Source organism: Tenrec ecaudatus, chromosome 5 (genome assembly GCF_050624435.1).
Source record: "Tenrec ecaudatus isolate mTenEca1 chromosome 5, mTenEca1.hap1, whole genome shotgun sequence".
Taxonomy (NCBI): Eukaryota; Metazoa; Chordata; class Mammalia; order Afrosoricida; family Tenrecidae; genus Tenrec; species Tenrec ecaudatus.
The window spans coordinates 93,076,095-93,098,196 of NC_134534.1; the positions used below are offsets into that span (position 1 = coordinate 93,076,095).

Here is a 22,102-nt window from a genome sequence, read left to right on the forward strand (position 1 = left end):
AGTTGCTCCCACCACCACTGAATCCACAAGACTTTCCACCCACTGTCCTGTGATCTTCCTGCATTCAGCATCATTGCATGTGTTGAGTGAGTCTGAAGAGGAATTTATAGATTGGTATTGGACATATGATCTAATATTAGACTTATGGACTTGATCTTGACTGGGCTGGAATGTTTTCTTAATATACAATTGCTCATATATATATAAAGCTCTTTCTTATATGTATATAAGTATCTCTGGAGTTGTTTCTGTAGTCTACCCGGACTAACACAGACCTGTAAAAAGAAAAGTATAAGACCCTATTATATAACCAAAAGAGACCTACATTAATGGAAGACTGTCCCATATTCATGGAATGAAGGTTTAATATTGTGAACATGTCAATAGTAACCAAACAATCTATAAATATCTACAATATACTGGAAGCTTCAAGACCTCAATAAGATAAACGGAAGAAAATAATCATAAACTACCATTACTATAAGGATCAACACCAAGACAAAGACGGACATTTGTTCTTGGGTTATGCAATCATTTAATCTGGCCTTCCAAACAATGTAGTGGTTGTCTGTCTTACATTTATGATATATTTATCACTCCTTTATTGGTACACGTTAAACCACTTCAGAGATCTCATTTCAGGCGGGTCAGTTTCATATTTCTGTGTCAAGGGACAAGACCAAAGTATTTTATAATATTTCATTATGTCATGATCAACCTCAATCAATAGACACTCCTAGAATGGTGATCAGATTTCAATGGGAATGCATGAGCAGAGGGGAGGGAGCTAGGTATCTGTCTCTGAGAATGTGATTTCACTTCTGTTGGTAAGTAAACCAAGAAGGGGCAGCCTGTCCTTGGGGAAAAATGATGAACATTTCTTTTATAGACACCCATGGGAGATACTGCCCAGCATTAGGTTGTGGATAATGCATTTTATTCTGAGGTGTTTGGTTTTTTTCAGTCTTCAGTGACCCTGGCCAGGACATAATAGGCTATCTGGATTTGAGACTTGTCTTTTTGAGATGTAATACATTTTCCAAACCACTTAAGAAATATGATTTGTAAACCCCATTATGGGAACCAAACTGCCTAAAACACACCTGCTGCAGATTAAAGGAATTGAAAACTCATTTGGACTTAAAAATGCGACACACAAATGTGAAAAGAAACAGGACTGTGATTCCAACGTTGTGGGCTTGGAAATCAGTAGACTTTGGCTCACATATCTTGCTTTTAAAAAAATAAAAGCCAATTTATTGACATGTAATTCACATATCACACAATTCAATGATTTAAGCATATTTTTTAAAGTTGTGAAATCATTACCACAACCAATTTTAGAGGGTTGTTGTCTTGTAGTCATTATTATTAGTTACCCATCTCTCCCACCTTCTCTGCCCAAACCCTAAGAAGTTATCAATCTAATTACTGTCTCTATAGATATACCTATCTCAGATTTCATATACAGAAAAACATACAAAATATAAAACAAAGCAGAAACCAACAATAACAGAATAAAGCATAAAATCCTCAATCAAAATGAAAGCATAAAAATTTAAAACTAGAAAAAACATAAATGGGTCAAAATGGAGAACAAATGATAAAGATGTTAAATTTTAACCTAACTACATTTGCATTAATCCACTGTCTAATGCACTCTGTAAACTCGATTCTCAGAATTTAAGCTCTAACACGATTCCTTCCACGAGTCTTAGATTTTGTTATTTATAAATTTTGGATCATGGAGGTTGGTGCGCGTCTTCTATGTAGACTTAGCTGGCACCTCACTTAGAGGGCTGCTTGTGTTTAGATAGCCTTCACGACTCCAGACACTATTCTTTCTGATAACTGGACACTGTCCAATGTCTTTACCACACTTTGCTACAGCACCCATACCTTCATATCTTCAGTGATCTCTTCATGAGGGCACATATTAAGTAGGGCTACATGATAAGGACTAATTGGTCTTAGATGTGGGGTATAATTAAGTGTGAGCTCAAAATCCATTTATATATTTATTGTATATATATGACCCTGGTTCACTTTAGGAACATCCTTATCTTTCATTGGGGGGAATGAAAAATCATCCCCCTAGGACATATGATGATATTACTTTAGATGTACACTTTAGAATGCTGTTGAGAAAAAGAAAGTGCACATGTATATTAAAGCTTTTCAGACTGAAGCATACAAATTGTTGACTTATACAGATTTAAAACTTATGCAATTGGGCACTATTTACACAAACAATGAAAATTAGATAGAGGGAAAATTTCAATGACACTCATTCACAATGGCTGAATTATACAAGGAGGTACACAAAAAATAATGGAATTTTTTCCCCAAAGATACATATTTTTTTTTTTTTACAAAACAACCTTATAAAACCTGTCTTGGACTGCGGTGAGGGGTGGGGGTAGGGTGTTTCTTGAGCCAAGGGGAGTGATGTCTGTTCCACATAACTCCTGGGGAGTAAACGAAGGGACTTTCTTTTACTTTCCTCTTCACAATCACGACCATTTCCATAGTCTTGGGATGGCCATCCCTTATGCATCTGCCATCAGGGAATTTCAGTCCTAAGTCCAAGGGCCACAGGTATGTTTGCAGTAGGAACTAGTTTGTTCAGTTGGGCTTCCGCATCAAGTCCTTCTGGTGCGGCACTTGGGAGGATGCCATGTTCCCTGTAAAGTCATCAGAGTGCTCAGTCCATGGTTCACTGAGGGTTGTATAGAAACTTAATAAAATGATCCGTACAGGAACAAAGAACCTGGTTTATTCTCCGCTTAGGTTCCCTGCAGTTATTGTTGAGCATCCCTTCCCATGAGATTGCTCTTCCCGTTTACCCCCAAACAGAATTATCAGTGCCTCCTCTGAATTGTGGATGCTCCCCTCCCTGATATTAGCTTGATTTCCCAGTAAGGTTCTCCTCTCATTCCTGTGGAGGGCCTGTGGATTTGTCACTGCCTCGTCTCAGTGTTGCACAGCATCAAATGGATGCTCTCCTTTTTCCACCCTCCCCGAGGATAGGCCACCCAGTGTGAGGTCTCTTCATCAATAGTAACTCTTAGGAAATGCGTATAAGGGGAGTAATGTATGATTAATTGCCAGTAGATAAACTTGCCTCTAAGATTTATTTAATTGGTGTTTCTCTTTATAGTCGTAGACCATATTTGTCCTTTGGTGCTGACATCCCTCACTCAGCATAATGGTTTCCAGGTCCTTCCACATCACATGGTGTTTCATGCTTTCATCACTGTTTTTAGGTAGGCACAGTGGTCCGTTGTGTGTATGTACCACAGTTTCTTTATCCATTCTTCCACTGTGGGCCATTTAGGCTGCTTCCAGGTTCTTGCTATTATGAACTGTGGTGCTAGAAATATGGGAGAGCGTACATCTACTTGTGTTGTACCTCTTGGAGTATATGCCTAATTGTGGTATTACTGGATAGTATGGGATTTCGATTCCCAGTTGTTTTAAGTATTGCCATATCGTTTTACATACTGGTTGTATTTACAAGTACACCGCAGTGAATTCAAGTTTCATTCCCTCCACAACCTTTCCAGCAAATGATGTTTTCTGTTTGTTTTGTTTTTTTTAATTGGGCTAGCTTTGTGGGTATAATGTGGTCTCTCCTTGTGATTTTAATTTGTATCTCTCAGATGGCTAATGATCGTGAGCATTTTTTCATGTGTGTGTTAGTCATTTTACTTCATTTTTGATGAACTGTCCATATCTATTTTCCACTTTTTTGTTTCTTTCTTTTTAAAGTTAAATTTTATTATTTTAAAAAAATCATTTTTAGAGGCTCTTACAGCTCTTTAACACTTGTTTTTTTAAAAACATTTCATTAGGGGCTCATACAACTCTTATCACAATCCATAAATATACATACATCAATTGTATAAAGCACATCCGCACAATCCCTGCCCCAATCATTCTCAAAGCATTTGCTCTCCACTTAAGTTCTTTGCATCAGGTCCTCTTTTTTTTCCCCCTCCCTCCCAGCTCCCCTCTCCCTCATGTGCCCTTGGTAATTTATACATTGTTATTTTGTCATATCTTGCCCTATCCGGAGTCTCCCTTCCCCCCCTTCTCTGCCGTCCATCTCCCAGGGAGGAGGTCACATGTGGATCCTTGTAATCAGTTCCCCCTTTCTCTTTAACACTTGTTAACTGGATTGTTTGTTATTTTCTTTTTTTTAAATCATTTTATTAGGGGCTCATACAACTCTTAACACAATCCATACATACATCAATTGTGTAAAGCCCATTTGAACATTCATTGCCCTCATCATTCTCAAAACATTTGCTCTCCACCTAAGCCCCTGGCATCAGCAACTCATTTTTTGCCCTCCCTCTATGCTCCCCCTCCCTCATGAATCCTTGATAATTTATAAATTATTATTTTGTCATATCTTGCCCTGTCCGACGTCTCCCACAACCCACTTTTCTGTTGTCTGCCCCCCAGGGAGGAGGTCACACGTAGATCCTTATAATCGGTTCCACCTTTCCACTCCACCCTCCCTTTACCCTCCCTGTATCGCTATTCACACCATTGGTCCTGAAGGGATCAACGCCTTGGATTCCCTGTGTTTCCAATTCCCATCTGTACCAGTGTACATCCTCTGGTCTAGCCATATTCTTAAGGTAGAATTGGGATCATGATAGTGAGGGAAGAGGAAGCATTTAGGAACTAGAGGAAAGTTGTATGTTTCATCATCGCTACATCGCACCCTGACTGGCTCGTCTCCTCCCCAAGACCCTTCTGTAAGGGATGTCCAGTGGCTTACAAATGGGCTTTGGGTCCCCACTCCGCACTAACCCCCTCATTCACTAGATTTTTTATGTTCTGATAATGCCTTATACCTGATCCCTTCGACACCTCGTGATCTCACAGGCTGGTGTGCTTCTTCCATGTGGGCTTAGTTGCTTCTGAGCTAGATGGCCACTTGTTTACCTTCAAGGCTTTAAGACCCTAAATGCTATATCTTGTGCTAGCTGGGCACCATAAGCTTTCTTTGCCACATTTGTTTATGCACCCATTTGTTTTCAGCGATCATATCACGGAGGTGAGCAAACAATGATACGATTTTTTGTTCCTTGATGCCTGATAACTGATCCCTTCAGCACCTCGTGATCACACAGGCTGATGTGTTTCTTCCATGTAGGCTTTATTGCTTCAGAGGTAGATGGCTGCTTATTTACCTTCAAGGCTTTAAGACCCCAGACGCTGTATCTTTTGATAGCCGGGCACCATCAGCTTTCTTCACCACATTTGCTTATTCATCTGCTTTGTCTTCAGTGTTTGTGTCAGGATGGTGAGCATCATAGAATGCCAGTTTAATAGAAGAAAGTATTCTTGCATTGAGGGAGTATTTGAGTGGAGGCCCAATGTCCTTCTGCTACCTTAATACTAAACCTATAAATATATGCACATAGATCTATTTCCCCATTCTCATATATATTTGCATATATATGCCTTTATTTAGACCTCTATAAATGTCCTTTGCCTCCTCTATTTCCTTTGACTTTCCTTTATTTCCTTTGACTTTCCTCTTGTCCCACTATCATGCTCAGTCTTCATTTGGGTTTCAGTAATTCCTCTTGGTTACATTACCCTTGATCATGCCCTATCAGGCCTCCTACACCCTCCTCACCACCGATTTGGATCACTTGTTGTTCTCTTGACCCTGGGCTTCTTAACATCACTACCTTTCCACCCACGTCCCACTCTCCCATGTCTCCCTGGAATTGTCAGTCCCGTTGTTTTCTCCTCCAGATTGTTCATCCAGCCTAGCTTATTTAGACAGACCTGCAGAGATAATAACATGCACAAAAACAAGACAGAGCAAAGCCAAGGAACAATTTACAACAAAACAACAACAAACCAATGACAACAAAACAAAACACAACAAAAAAGAAAAGCTTGTAGTTAGTTCAAGGACTGTTTGTTGGTCTTTAAGAATGTTTTCCCGTCCAGTCTATTTGGGCACCATGCCCTGACCCCAAAGTCCACCTTCAGCATTCCCTGGGAACCTCGCTGTTCCATTCCCTTGAGGTTCTGTTGCACCCCCTTAGTGTTTTGTCTCGGTGTGGTGGGATCAGATGGGGGGCAATTCCCACACTGTGTATCAGCGTTGTCCTCTGTAGGGCTATGGGCCAGTGAGGGACTGTAGGAGGTGGTCGGCTGGTCAGGGTGTTTATTGGTGGGTGACTACTTAGTCTCCTGTGCCTCTGTTTACCTTGCAGCTAAAAGCATTGTGACATAAGTCAGTTATTTATGACCCCTTTGAGATTATCTGGAACCCTGCATGTCATTGTGCTTATCTTAGAATACAGTGCTGCTATTATTCAGTGTATAGACAGTGTGCCTAGTTAAACAATGTTTACATAGATAAGAAGTTCAGAATGTTTTTTTTTTAAAATAAGTGCTTTAATGTTTACTTTGTAATCATTCCCTTGTAAGAAGAGTATAAAAACCAAGCTTTGAATATACTCGGTACTTCAGTCCATCAGACTGTTGTCCTCCCAATCCCATACTGTATATATGTCTCTTTCTTTTCCTTTCATCCACACGCCTCAGTTCGGATGCAGCTTGATGCAAGACAGCTGGTCTATCACCCGCAAGGGACGTCATGTCTCATAGTGGGGCCGGCCATGTGGTCCTCTCTGTGGACTGGCTGCTCTAATTGGGAATATCGTCCTCAAGGCCTGGTGGGCCAGGATGTGCTCCACTCTCTCCTCCTCCCCCTTCATTTGCTGTCAGATATGTCCCTCTCCAGGAGCTGCAGATTCAATGTTGTCCTTTGAAATAAATTCTTCTTAGAGGAGGGGCAGGTGTCCACGTAGTAGTTGGGATTGGGGATGGCCCATCAGACCTCTCCACTGGTTCCCTACTCCACGCCGGCATGTTGCATTCACATGTTGGAGCTCTGGGTTGAAGTCTGGTTCCGCTTTCCCTGTGGAGATATAAACAATACCCTACCCTTCGGTGGGTCAGTGCCCTGTGCCCCCGCTACCCATTTCTTTTTTATTATTATTTTTTTCCCTTTCCTTACCTCCTTTTTAGTTGGCTACTATGTGTATCCCTGTATTTGTTCTGGTCCCTGCCATACTACCTGGTCCTCACCCCAGGAATGTTTGCATACAGTAGCTTTTTCCCTGTGCCCCATTTGCATTTTTTTTAAAGCTTACCTCAGCGGACTCATGTTGTACTTATTCTTTTGTGCTTGACTTACTTAACTTAGCATGATTTCCTCCAGTTCTTCCCATGCAGCAATGTGCTTCATACGTTCAACACTCCTTTTTAGTGATGTGTAGTACTCCATTGTATGTATATACCACAGCTTTTTAATCCACTTGTTAGTTGATGGAAATTTGGGTTGTTTCCAACTCCTTGCAATTGTGAACTTTGCCACATGAATATTGGAGCACAGATGTCTGGCCTTGGTTTGTTTCTTGCCTCTTCTGGGTATATGTCTAGTAGGGGGATTGCTGGGTCATATGGTAACTCAATTTCCATCTGTTTTAGATATTGCCAGATAGATTTCCATAGTGGCTGTACATACCTACAGGTCGACCAGCAGCTGATGAGAGTTCCTGTCTCCCTGCAGCCCCTTTAACACTTGTTGCTTTCTGATTTTTTGAATTGGGCTATCTTTGAGAGTGTTAGGTGGTACCTCATTGTTGCTTTAATTTGCATTTCTCTAATGGCTAGAGATCTGGAACATTTTCTCATGTTTGTTGGCCATTCAGATTTCTGCCCCTGTGAAATTTCTGTTCAGGCCCTTTGCCCACCTCCTTAGTGGGCAATTAGTTTTTTGGGGTTTTTTTTGGGAAGCTAGCAGAGTATTATAGATTTTAGTAATAAGGAAGGCCTTTGTCTGATGTTTTCCCAGTTGGTAGACTCTCTTATTACTCTCTTGGTGAATTCTTTCAATGTACACAGGTGTTTTATCTTCAGTATACCCACTGGTCAATTTGTGCCTCCTCTGTGTTTGTGTCCTTCCCTATTTCTGATAGCCTGTGCATTCCTGTGCCAAAGTTCTCAAGTTGAGTTGTTGTAGAGTTCTGTATATTTTGGTAATTAGACCTCTGCCCAATGTGTCACTGTTAAAAAAAATAAAATCCCAGTCTGTGGGCTCTCATTTTACTCTTTGGATGCAGTCTTTGATGAGCATGTGATGTAATTTCAGCATGCCCCAGGTACCTAATCTGTCTTCCTCTGTGTGTGCTTTCTTCATTATACTTGATAGTCTATGCATGCCCTGAAACAAGGCCCTAAAGTTCCTTCTTGCTTTCTCATTGATGATCTTGGTGGTTCTGAGGTTCACAGTTAGGTCTTTAACCTACTTTAAGTTCATTTTTGTCCATGGGAAGAAATATGGATCTTGTTTCATTCTTGTAATATGAGAATCCAGTTTGTCCCATATCATTTGTTGTAGATACTGTCTTTGTCCCATTGGCTATTTCGAGGTCCTTTTTCATAGATTAGTTACCTGTTGGCTGATGCATTTATGTCTGGGTTTTCTGTTCTGATTCATGCGTCTATGTATTGCTCATTGTACAAGTAGCAGGCTATTTTGGCTGCTGTGGCTAGGGTAGGTTTTGAGGTCAGTTAGTGCAATACCTACTACTTGGTTCTTCTTTTGAGAAGTTCTTTGCTTATCCTGGGTCCTTTGCCTACCCATATGACATTGGTAATTAGCTTTTCCGTTCCTTTAAGGAATGTACTTGAGATGTGGATCGGGCTTGCATGTGTCTGTAGGTTGTTTTAGGTAGTATTGACATTTTCACAACATTAACTCTGCCTATCCATGAGCTAGATTTCTTGATTGCTGCTTCTTCCTTTACCTCTCTGCTTCCTCTTTACCAATCCCTGCCTTGAGGGGCCAGCCAATCACCTGCTTGACCTTTGATCTTTGCACGGGATCATGACCTTGACCCCTTGGAGCCCCAGGTATCTTCTGCTCTGATGAGGGAGGCACAGTTCTGTTCTCGGGTGCAGCACGGAACACTGGAAGCCTCGTGAGGGCTGGTTGGAGCCAGAGACCTGTTGTCCAGCTCCTTGACCACTCAGGAGCCTCCACCTGGCAAATGATATAAAAATGGCTCTATAAGAGCTGTGGTTAAACTTCACAATGCTTTCAATGTAGCTGACACTCCATGGCCCCTGATTTCAGATTTAACTGTTAGGAAGTACTCCCATCCTCTGCCCTACTGCCTGCAGAGGAATCCTGGGGCAGAACAAGCTGTCCAAAGCCCAGACCTAACTCCATCATGCGACATTCAGGACAAGGCCCGTGAAGTCTCTCCAAGGGCCACCTGGGTTCAGGCCCACTGCTCCCTGTCCAAGACACCTTCGCTCCCTCCTACCCAACATGCTGTAGTTCTCACTGGGCCTCTTTCTTTCCTGCCCACAGTGGGATGCAGTCTGCTATGGGCACTTCAGGGTTGGCATTCCTGCCCCTACTCAACCTCTGCCCCTTCTCTAGGTTCCGTAAGTCCTGGTGTCAGTCTTTCCTTTCTTTAGGATGTGGTTGCCAGCACCCCGCCAACTTCACAAAATGGCTCTAAAACAGGAGACATTATTCAGAGAGCAGGGTCTGGCAAATGGGGGTTATTCCAAATTTTCTGTGAAGATGGCGAGGACTGAGGGTGTGTGTTAGATAGGGTTCTCTAGAGAGATAAAACCAGATTGCTGATAATTTTATATGTATATTTATAAAGATAGCTATATAACACAAGAAATGAACTGTTCAAATATAGATAGATAGATAGATAGATAGATAGATAGATAGATAATACAAGAAATGAACAGTTAAATTATAAAGCAGTACAAATGGCTCAGTGTAACTCACTCCTGTGAGAGAATTGTGAGACACTGGCAGTCCTTCAAGTCTTGAGAGCCGCCAAGTAGTCCTCTGTAGAGAGAGCTAGGCTATCCCAGCACAGGCAGCAAACAGCAGGGCAGGTCACCAACCGTCAGTCCACAGCTCCAGAGATGTACATTCCAATTCTCTGGCAAGGAAAGTTTTAAAGGGACCTCAAATTACAGTGACACAGTTCACAGGTTAGGTATCCCACAAGTAGTGTAGTTTGCAAATTGAGGCACAGAACAAGCAAGGCAGCCACACACTGGTCCGATGATCAAAGAGCAAGAAACAAGAAAGGTGAGGCTCACCGAGCCATTTCTCTCCGTCCTTCAATTAATCCCACACGTGTTTATCAGCCAGCCTGGCACAATAAACTACCTCAGGGTGAGCTCCCAAAAAAGAAGCAACAGAGGGGATTCTGTTTAGAGTTCATCTTTATGGTGTACACACAGCATACAGGACTAGGGGTGTGTGTGTGTGTGTGTGTGTGTGTGTGTGCATTACCTACACAGAGCCCTGTAGAACATAACAATGAGTCAGCTAGCTTCAGAGTATATCCCTTGAGCAATTTCTGGAATAAGGGCTGGCTTCCCAGGCCTCCAGGAGGACATGCTGCAGTGGTGTTCTGGTTCTGGCATCCTGAACACAGGCTCCTAACTGGTGTGATGGCTCAAGCCTGGCAATCTTCATCTCCTCAAAGCACAGGATCCTCCTTAGTCTGTAGTTCCCTCAGAGCTGACCCTGGACTCAGGCCCCTTATGTTAAGGCTGTGACCCTTTAACACAATTCCTCATGTTGTGGTGACCCCTCCCCCACCATAAAATTATTTTCGTTTCTACTATTTTCATTGCTAATTGTTTTGGGGTGACCCCTGTTGAAGGTCTAGAACCTCAGTAAGACCTCTCTGAGCCTGCTGTCTACTCCTAACTAAACTCAGAGAGGAAACATATAGGTGGGAGGTAGACAGTGGTGGTGGACCTTAAGGCTGCCTGTAAGCCAGGGGCAACGGGGTCGCCCCTGTGCTGATATGTGTGTATAGTCCAGAGTTCTTTAGTTGGGGTGGGTGCATGGTATAGGGCCAACCTCCACCATGATTCTTGACTCCACCCTTTGGCCATGTGTCACTTTTAGTCTGTGATGTCACCTGCATCAACTACAGTCCTCAGCTCACCTCCCTCAGTCTTAACATGCTCTGGCCTTTCAGTGCCTTGTCCTGGCCTGTCCAGGCATGGCCCTCTCTGGTCGAGGTGCCGGCTTAAGACCTTTCCCACCAGCTCAATTCCTAAACCTGGGCATCCTCAAAGCCTAATACCTCCTGCTGGGCTAATGCCTGGTCATGCCCACATCCCTCTCTTCTGTGCCTGGAGGGTCTCCTGCTGCCTGCCCTTTTTTGACTTCCCTTTTTTTGTACCCAGTCCATGGAAGTAGGACCCACACCTGGTAGCCTTCTGACACCATGAGTTTCATCCCCCATACCTGGGCTGGCTTCAGCCATTCTCCTCTGCGATTTGCCTCGCCTCCTTCTGAGCCCTCCCCATCTCTGTAGGCCCTATGACTGTGCTTTCTACTGCCTCACCTTACATTCCACAAGCATACCTGGGTGTGATGTCCTGTCTGTCCCCACCCTCCAAGGCCACCTCTGTGCAATCATCCAGGCCCTCCTTTCATTGGCTCCTGTCCTTGTGTGTTGATGAGCTTTTTCTTCTTCCCCACTCTACCCCTCCTCACTAACCATCACTAGGCCGCCTCCCAGCCCTCCCACCTCCTCACTAACCATCACTAGGCCGCCTCCCAGCCCTCCCACCTCCTCACTAACCATCACTAGGCCGCCTCCCAGCCCTCCCACCTCCTCACTAACCATCACTAGGCCGCCTCCCAGCCCTCCCACCTCCTCACTCAGGACATCAGCCTGGCCCCCTGAGCCCACCTGTCTCTTTCTTCACCCCTCTGTGACTTCTCTAGGCCTCTCCCACCACCACAGCTTCCATCATTTGTCTCCCTCTCGATTCCTCCCACTTATTACCGCCCCCCCCGAGTGTCCCTGAACCCTCCTTTTCCAACCCCAAGTATATTTGCTGTGGACGGGCACTCCTGCAAATACCTGTCATGACACTCTCCAAAGCACTACTCACTCTCATCACTCAAAGACGGATACATCCCAAAAACCCTTTAACAGATGGATGCACGAACGCGTCTGGCCCCTCCTGACTGTAGAATTCTACTGAAACTTTAAAGCGCGTGCAGTGTGGATGCTTCTCTATTGCTGAGGAAACTTGGAGAAGTTGGCTAAGTGATGGTAGCAAGGCATAAAAGGCCTCATATTTTCATTTACATATGAAAGTGTCCACGGAGAAAGTCATAGACACAGAGGGCCAGTCATGGAGCTCATCTAGGGGATGGACCAGGAAACCAACCCTTCAAAGGTACAGGTTTCCCTTTGTGGTGATGAACATGATGTGGAGGGAGATAGCCGTGATGGTTTCCTGGGAGTACGGAAGTACTTAAAGTCACGATATCAAACAAATGAAACCTATGAAAACACTTTACTAAACGCTAAGTCCATTTACAATCAATAGCCCTGAGCCCTGGATGGGACCACACGTTAGAGTTGACCTTGTGTGTCACCGACCTCTCCCCTCATCCATTCCCAGATAACACTGGTGGAGGAGCAGAAGAGGGGGACAGGGAGGTGCCCAGAGGCCACACGCCGTCACACTGTTCCACTCCCCACATAGCTGGAATCTGACACAGACTCTGGATGCATCAGAGGTCAGACCTGACCATACCGGCCCCCTGTCCTCACTAGACAAATGCTCCCTGCCCCAGCCCAGAAATTCTGGGACCCTCATTAGGGGGTGCAGGGCATATAGCGGATGGTTATTTGGAAGCAGGAATGAATCACTGAGCACTTTTGAGAGATAGAGAGTGTGTCAGCACCCAGTCTTGCTCCAGCACACCGTGTTACAGTGCAGCTGATGCTGGTTCTCCTTGAGAGTTCGATTCCTTGTTTGCACTTCCTGGTACATTCAAAGATAAAGGGTTTGCCATGAGCAAGCGGCAAAGACCCAGGGCTTCCAGAAATATACAGTTGAACAGGAAGCCTGGAGACCGACAACAGGAGTCCAAAGGTACCTTTCCTGCAACTGCAGGAGTGAGAGGCAGGGAGGAAGTGACATCACAGTGAGTTCTGCAGGAGGTAGGAGTCTGAGCTCTGGGGGGTGGGGGAAGGATTACTCTGGGAGACAGGGGGTTGGCAGCAGTGTGAGTGAGGTCTTTGTGGTACACACCAACAGGAGGTCGGTGCAGCGGGTTAGCTGCAGCTCCCGATCCTGGTCCCACTGCAGGAGCAGGGCGATTAACTTGCTGTGTAGTAGACTGGTCCAGGACTCCTCACCTCATCATGTCCCCAAGGGTAGAGGCACAAGCAGAGAGCCCGAGGGGGCTTAAACAAGGCTGCAGAGCAATCAGTAGGGAGGGATCGATCAAAGGGTCCTGGGGGCAAGGCGGCTTCCACAGGGACCAGGAGGCAGAGGCAGGGGCCTCTAATGAAAAAAAAAAACCAAAAACATATCAATGATACATTTGTAAGGTGAAAATCAAGCGACGGTAAATATTTACAGAAAATAATCCCTAAAATAAGGAATTCTTTTAGAAGTTGCTGGGCTGTGAAGTTGGTGCTTCCTGCATTGGGATTAGAGGAGTCTCCTACAAGAGAACCAGATGAACCTGAGCCCCACAGCTGCAGGAGCATCAGCATGGGCTTAACGTGGTGCTCAACTTCCCTGAGGAGGGCTTGCAGGGATCAATCCCAGCCTCCCAGCAGATCTGCAACCTGTTCCCAGTGAGGGCTCTGGGGATGGAAGGAGGCGCTGATGTTGCTGGAGGACAGACAGGCCACTGCAGCTGGTGCTCCAGGAGTCAAGCCTGGAGACGGCACAGAAACAGGGTCCAGGTTTCCACTTCTGTCATCATCAGATAGTCCTGACTCAGGTGATGGACAACAACCAGGTGTTCGATGGCACTGAAATGATGCTGTAGGGGCCTGAGACACAAGCGCCAGCGCTCCCTCAGCTGCGTCTGGAGGCTGGCCCAAACACCAAGTGGCCCTGCTGCGGGCTCTGATCCAGGTCCTCGGACCGGAACACCACGAACTCCACGGGGATCCTGTGCCAGCGGCGCAGCTGCAAAAGGACGTGAGAAAGTCCTGGTCCATCTGCTTGTGCAGCTGATGCCACAGCTGGAAGTCCGGCCTCCAGCACCGGCTCCGTCAGGTGGGATTGACTGAGCCCTGCCAGGAGGACCAGTGCTCCGTGGACGCCATCGTCGGTCCTGCAGGGCCTGGTGAGAGAGCAGCCAGGAAGGCAGGGGACAGTGCTGGCGGTGGCCTAAGGGCAGGCGGTGGCCCTCCAGCTGCCTCTCCGCTTCCCACCAGGCAGAGGACTCCCGCTGGAGACGCCGACTCTGGAGACTGCCCAGTGCAGGTGCAGCTTCTGCGCGGAAATGAGCGGCAGGGACACCAGCCAGGTTCTCAGAGAGCCCAGAAATTCAAGCGGATTCTCCAGAGCCCTTATGGAGCGGAGCCCTGTAGACCTGCGGGGTCAGGAGGGCCTGCGGGGCATCTGACAGGCAGGGGGGAGCTTCTTCTGCAGGCGGCTCACAGGAAATGCCCTGCTCTCTGACAGGATCGGTGCTTTGAGCAGGTGATGGAACAAGGTGGGGGTGGGTGGCTCAAGGTGGATGGCGCCTGCACACCTGGGGATGTGGGACGTGGCCCCAGGGAGGTGTCTGGACCCCGTGCCAGGCGCTCAGGTCTTTCCCGATCAGGGGCCAGGTCTGGCTCTGGTGCTGGAAGAGAGGCAAGTTCACCACGTGAGGGCATATTCTCTTGCCTTCCAAACACGGCAAACATTGCACTTCCATGGAGTTTATTTCCAGGATTTCCATCCCAGAATCTGGCTAGAGACCATCCCCTAGCTGAGACGGGACACGCCTCCTGAGATGGGGGCGGTCTCAGTGGCGGATTGTGTTAGATACCACTTGCATGGAAAAGTGCACCCCAGTTCCTTCCTCACTACATGAGGGTTATGAAGCCAGCGGAGCACAAGGATGCCGGGGGCAGGGAGAGGGTGTGGTAAGACAGGGCAGGTTACTCTGAGCGCTGGCACCAATGCCGCTCAATGGGCACCCTGGGCGGCCCTAGTCTTGCCTCACAGGTCCACCTTCAGCATGCCCAATGATCCTCACCTGCAGGTGAGTACTTGGTCATTGTCGGTTCAAGGAAGGACTCATGCACATCTATTTTGGTGTAACAAGCACACTGAGGCAGGGGGCAGAGGTGAGACAAGGCGTCAGAGCCTGCACCATGAGGCACCAGGAGTGTAGAGTCTATGTCATTTGTGACATGTGCCTGAGATGGGACACAAGAGACTTCAAAACAAAATGTGGTGGAGTTTACTGAGTGGGATTTGAAGTGGGGGTAATTAAAATATAACACACTGCCACCCAGTCCTTCTGACTCATGGTCACCCTGTAGGCCAGAGTGGAACTGCACCTCTGGGCTTCCCAGGTTTTAAATCTCTGTGGGACCAGACGTCCTCACATTTGCCTAGAGTAGTGGCGTTGGACTTAAACTGCAGACCTTGAGGTTTGCAGCTAAACATGTAATCTACTGTTCCACAGGGGTTTCTGGATTAAAGCATTAAGACCCCGAATTTATTTACTTACTTATAATATTACCCCCTTAATAATAAAAGAACATTCTTTGTGAGCCCACATAAACTCAGTCCTCAAGTTACAGCCAACACAAGAATGTATGCAGGGACCCAGGCACAGTCTGAGACAGCTGGTGCCATGTAACTGCTAAGGCCTCCTCAAAGTCCTTTTGTCCCACACCCCAGCCTTGGGCGTCGGTCGTCGCGGGGTCAGTGTGTGAGGATCAGGTCAGAGCTTCTGTAGCCCTTTAGAAAGAGTACCAGCCAACAGTCAATCCAGGGCCAGGCAGGGTGAACGTCTCAATGCCTGTGAGAACAAGACTTGCTCTGGACCTGTGTGCAGCTGAGCCAGGACACAGCTCCACACAGGGATGGTTCCCAGTGGTAGGTTCTACTAGATTACAAGTCGCAGGAACATGTGCATCCCAGCCTGAGCCTCAGGGTGTGAGGGTGATGAAGCCTACAAAGCACGCGGGTGTGCGGGGCTGCGCGAGGATGCAGAGGGCACGGCAGTCATTGCTGCTGCCAACTCGGAGTTCTGGAGGGAAAAGGAACAGGTGTAGAGACTCCTGGGCTGATGGGAGGTGAACACAGTATGAAAGACACGTTCCTGATGTTCCTGAAAATCTTTGCGAATGACCGACTTGAAGAGATCAGGAGAGGAAGAGAGAAATGTGGTGGGTGATTTGGGGTGGGAGGGCCAGGTGCCCTGGAGAGGAAAGCTCTGGGAGGAAATGTGTGGCATCCAGATTTTGTCTGGACCCCAGGTCCCATGTAGTCATTTTGGATCTGTGAGTAGGGTCCCCACTCCCTGCACCCATACAGAGGCTTAGCCAGCACCCTTCTTGGGCTGGGTGATATGTCTCCCTCTGCCCCCCTCCTCCTGGAGGATGTCCTCCAGGCAGCTCTGTAGAGAAAACACCCCGAGAGAGCTCGGGGATCATCCAGACGGTCCCCTCCCCTCTCTGCGGCTTGTGTCCTAGGAGATCCCAGTGTAGCACCTGTCACCGCAGGATAGGTGGACTGGCCTGGAGGCTGCATCGTGTAGCTCAGACTAAGTCCACTGGGAATGAGTGGGAAGGGCATGCTCTCAGTATTGCAGTAGGACCTTGGAGGAATTGAGCGGGCACAGAGTCACCAGTGGCCTGGCAATGCCAGCAGCTCTCATCAAGTGGTGGCTGTCCCACTTAGGTCAGCTCAGAGCAGGACCATGCCTCCCTAAACCCCGAGTATGTAGCCCTAGATCCCAGTGTCCTAAGTAATACAGGGAATTGAAAGCAGGTTTCTGTAGCAGGTCTCTATTTTTGTCACCCCAACAGCAAAGGGGCCAGACCTGATGGACCACACCCCTCCCAACACCTCACCTCTTGAACCCCGTGACGGTGGGCACCGTGGTGAGAGCTCATGATGAAGCAGCAGATGGAAAAGCATTTTTATCATCTACCCCCTCGCCCTGCCTTTCCCACGTGCCTCCAGGTCTCCCCACAGCCCTCACTCCAGTTCAATCTCGAACATACACGACCTCATCCAACAGGGTTCTGCCTCATGCAGTCTGTCTGTCCTCACTTCCTATCTGTCCCTGTGGAGGACAAAGGATGGTTATGGTCTGGGGCCTGGTATTTCTTTGGGGAAAGGGAGTGGGACTGCCCAGGCGGGATCACACAGGCAGGGCCTGGCCTGCCTCGGACTGGCCTGGGCCACCCCGTGTTGCCTTTCTCTTCCTTTTGGTCAGTGTCCAGCTCTTTGCCCTTGCTTTTTCATCGCTGGGTAGAGAGCAACTCCTAAGAACACGTGAACATATCTTGCTGCTTTGAGTGTCTTGACTCAGTGAGCAGTTAGGCTTGGTTCTAGAATGTGGGTACCTGGTTACCAGTGTTCCAAGTTCTATGTGCTCTATAGACAAGAATCTACTGACCTATGCCCTGGGTCCCCTGACCTTTGCCCTGATCTCACATAACACCTCAAAATCCTTCGGATTGTGAAGTGTCTTGCGGTCCACCTGCCATTTCCACTACTGTACAGTCACATCCACATTGTCCCCCACAGAACCTGGGAAGGCCTGGGTGCAGCCAAGCCCCTAGCATTCACTGACAGAGCAGCCTTCAGATGCAGTGCGCCCCTGTATCTCTAGAAGGACTCTGGACAAATCTTTGTCTTCCCCACACTTTCCACAAATCTCCCCACCGTGGGAATCATTCTAGCAACCATTCCAGGAGGCATATGAGAAAGAACACCTATATTTGTATGCGTTGTTGTTACACTTAGAAAAAGGACAAACTCAGGCTGGGGTGGGAAGCAGCATGGGACATACCACATGAAATGTGAAAGGACATCCTCTTCAACAATTGGTGCTGGGATAATTGGATCTCCAACTACAGAAGAATGAACCAGGACCCATGCCTCCTCACCCAATATACAAAATGAAAACGCAAGCCCCACAGCTCTCAGAGTCCTCAGAACAGACTACCCAATACAATGAAGGAAGCATACACAGGGGAAGCCAAATAGGTACCTGAGACATATTAAAACGAAAACACTTATGCACATCAACAGACTTGATCAAAGAGTAAACAGAGCCCCTGGGTTGGGATGACAATTCACAAGGGATTAATTACTAAAATCTTTAGGATTCTGAAACACCTCAATCAGAATGAAACAAATAATCCAGCTAAAAGCTGGGCAAAGGATATGAATAGACAATGCCAAAAATCATCATTTGAATGCCTAAAATACACATGAGAAAATGGTCAAGATCACTAGCCATCAAGGAGATGCAAATCTAAACAACAGTGGGAAATCATCTTACACCCTCAACAATACAAAGAAACGGAGACCGTCAGATGCTGGAAAGAGTGGAGAGAGATTGAAACTTTTAGGCACTGTGAATAGGTTTAGGAAAACCTGAAACAACTGAGTAAAGAAATACCATATGACTCAGCAATACCTTTGTTGGGCATATTACCCCAAAGAAATAAGAGACGGATCACAAGTAGACATATCCTCTCCCATGCTGATCGCAGCACAGTTCACAATAGCAAGAAGCTGGAAAGAATCCAAATGCCCAAGAACGCATGAAGAAACTGTGGAATAGACACACCGTAGAAGACTATGCTTCCCCCCAAAAGTAGGAATGAAACACCTCATGACATGGGGTGACCTGGAAGTCATTACACTGGGTGAAGGCAGTCAATTAAAAAGGACCAATATAGTATGAGCCCACTACTATAAGGAGAAACATTACGATGAAGGCAGGTTTCTGCTCCCAGTCATGTGATCTTCTAATCCACTCCGTTTCTGCCAAACAAAATGCGCTCAGATCGCCTCAAATCAACAGACACACCTACTAGAGTGATAAGGGAACCTTACTGGAAATTCAAGTCAAGATGTGGGGAGGTGGGGCATGTCTGACTCAGAGAAGATCATTCCATTTCCGTTGGTGGGTAAATGGGAAGGAACTATATCCCTTCATGAAAAATCACTTATCAGTACTTGTATGGAGCTCAGGAGAGAATATGTCCGCTACTGTGTTCCTCATTGGACAGGTTTGGTCTCCTTTCTATCCAGCCATTAATGACCCCAGCTTTGTGCCAAAGATTAATGGGACTTTAGCCTCTGTACTTCTGAGCTATACAACTGTCTCCATAGTCCACACCTGTGGGACTCTGGGTGGGAACCCCACCAAGTGAACTGGATGCTGCCTCAAAATCACCTGTAGTCCTTGCACTGAAGGCTGCCACTGCATATTGGGAGAAGTGGATGAGGTCATAGAACTGCTGGCCATTGGACTTTGGTTAGGGTCACTTGCCTTGAGGGTACACAATGAGATAGTACACTTTCTATTTTAATGCCCTTCTGGCTTTATTAAGATATGCATTAATCTGGTAGCCAGAGTTCTGTCACTATCAATAATATTGAAAGTTTTGCCGTATCTTTAACCCCCATAGTTTGTGTAAATAGTGTTCAGTCACTTAAGGGTTTAATCTGTATAAGTCAATAATTTATATATTGTGGTATGTAGCCATCTTATATTTGTATAACTTCCTTTTCTCAGCTGTGTTTTAAATTATATATCATTGGCTAAATTGACGACATTATCAATAGAATTACCTTATCTCCCAGGGGAGATGATTGATAATATAATATTGTCTGACTTAACATGACAATGATGTTTCTAAGGTGAATCGTAAACATATATAAACCATAAATGTATGAAAAGGTTTTTTAGTTTTCACTTAATTCTAGCCCCAATCTAAGAACAATTAGTTCTTATGACATGGCCTTTCTTGATATTCACCTTCATGGAGAGGTCATTGAAGTGATGGATGCGATAGGAAAGTGTGGTGATAAAAAAAAGATGTTGTCTGGGTACCAGAAAGAGTACAGTCTGGGTTATTTAAGGTTTGTCTTCAAACCAGCAACCATCTGAGTAAGGTGTTAACTAAGTCCAAATGAAAGAAGCACACCAGTGTGTGTGATGCAAGGATTGTAAATAATAAAATCCAGATCCAAAAGAGGAAAAGGTATTAGAGCTTCAATTGTGAATACCTGGTGTGCAGGAGGCTATGGATGATAGGGGCATTCCAAAATCCATTTGCAGGGTCCATACTTGGATTAAGTCTTTGGTGAATCCCCTCAGTCCTACAGTAAGTCAAGGGATTTTCATAGTGTTGTCAGAGAGCATTTTGTATAGATAGGTTAAAATGTAATACCTTATCATTCAATCTCCCTTTTGACCCATTTAAACATGGTTTCTGTTTAAAAAAAAAACCCAAAGTGAAATAGACATGGATTAAGTCTGGTGGATCACTTTTGATGGTAGACTAAGCATGTAAATAGACTTGCCATCATGCATCGTGTATTGGGAAAGGCGTTGCTGCAGATGCTATTAGGTTAATATTTAACACTTTATCATCTGATCTCTCTTTTGATCCATTTTAAATTTGTTCTAATTTTAAAAATATTTTCTGCTTTCGTCTCAATTGGGTTTTTTCTGCTTTACTTTGTTATTGTTGGTTATGTTGTTGTTTTGTATATTTTTCTCTACAGAGACAGTCACTGAATTAATGGGGATTTTTGAGCTATGACAGGAGAGGTTGTGGGGAAATGGGACTCGAATAACAATGAAGATAAGCAAGGAGAAATGTTCTAAAATCAATTGTGGTGATAGTTGTAGAACTCGTCTTAATACGGTTGAAGTACTGACTTGCATGATACATATTATGTGCCATTAAAACTGTGATGCTCTCTGGTCTTGGGCTTTCCATGGTTGGAAATTTTTGATGACCTTCTTTATTTTTTCTTTTGTTACCGATCTGTTCAGGTTTCTGAGTGATTCTGTGCTCTCCAGTTTGTCTGTTGTTGTTGCTTATCTGTCTGTACTTATCCAGAAAGACTTTTATTTCTCTCTTGTATTTGAGGAATAATTTTGCTGGACATACAATTCTTGGTTGATAGTTATATCACTCCATTGCCTTCTTGCTTGCATACTTTCTGTTGAGAAGTCTGAGCTTGTTCCTCTCAGTTTTCCTTTGCAGCGGACTCTCCTTTTGATTGAAATTGGAGTTTGCCTCTGATATATCATGGGGTTTTTCTTTTAGGGTCTATCTTATTTGGGGCTCTCAGTTTTGTTTTGTTTTTCATAAACTCAATTTTATTCAAATAAAAATACAAGGAGAAAATATTTGTATCACATATATCTGATTAGGGACTTTCAGAAAAACAAAACAAAGCAAAAACAACAAAACAAAATAGACCAGATGCTTCATTAGCTTCTTGAATAGATACTTTGTCTTCCTTTGCAATGTTGGGGAATTTTCTTTCGTGATTTCTTATCCTGTTTTCTTTGTAGTTTTTTGATTGATTGTTTCTGGATGCGGAAGAGACAAAGATTTCTTCTCTTGATAGTGTCCCATGTCATTCTGCGGCTCTGTTTGTACTTTTATTGTTGTTTCTTTTACGGATTGTAGTAGTGAGAATGATTGTCTTTACGTTCACTGATTCAATTTTCTTTTTATTCCATTCTTTTCTGTGGGTGTATTATTATGTTGCCTAATTATATTATCTTATGGTTTATCTTCTGGAATTCCTTTTGGTTTAAAGATCTTAGTTTTTCAATTTCTTCTGTTCTTCACATGAGTGTCCCCTCATTTACTGAAGATCAACAACAGGCCATTGAAGAGATGGGCAAGTTTTCTGGACTATCTTGAAGTCTGGTTCGGTGACTATAATGGAAGATTTGAGAATGAGAAAGAGGACTACGAAATGTGTGCCTCCGATTCTGACTGACCAGGAGAAAGCATAGTGTGGAAACCTTCTCTGCTTTGAAAGAACAGCTCCGAAGTGACCCAGACATTTTTCCCAAGGTCATTACTGGTGAGGAGGCATGGTGCTATTCTTATGACCCTGAAAGCAAACATCAGTCAAGCCAGTGGAAGACGCCATCGTCACCTCACCTCATTCATCAAGTGAAATCAAAGATCAATACATGTGACCTCCTCCCTCGGGGACGGACAAC

General features: G+C 45.3%; 1 pseudogene; it reads right to left on the reverse strand.

Moving 5' to 3' along the window:
• Nucleotides 1–13,944: 13,944 nt before the first annotated feature.
• LOC142449189 (thimet oligopeptidase-like) overlaps nt 13,945–22,102 on the reverse strand; it is a 43,937-nt pseudogene continuing 35,779 nt past the window's right edge.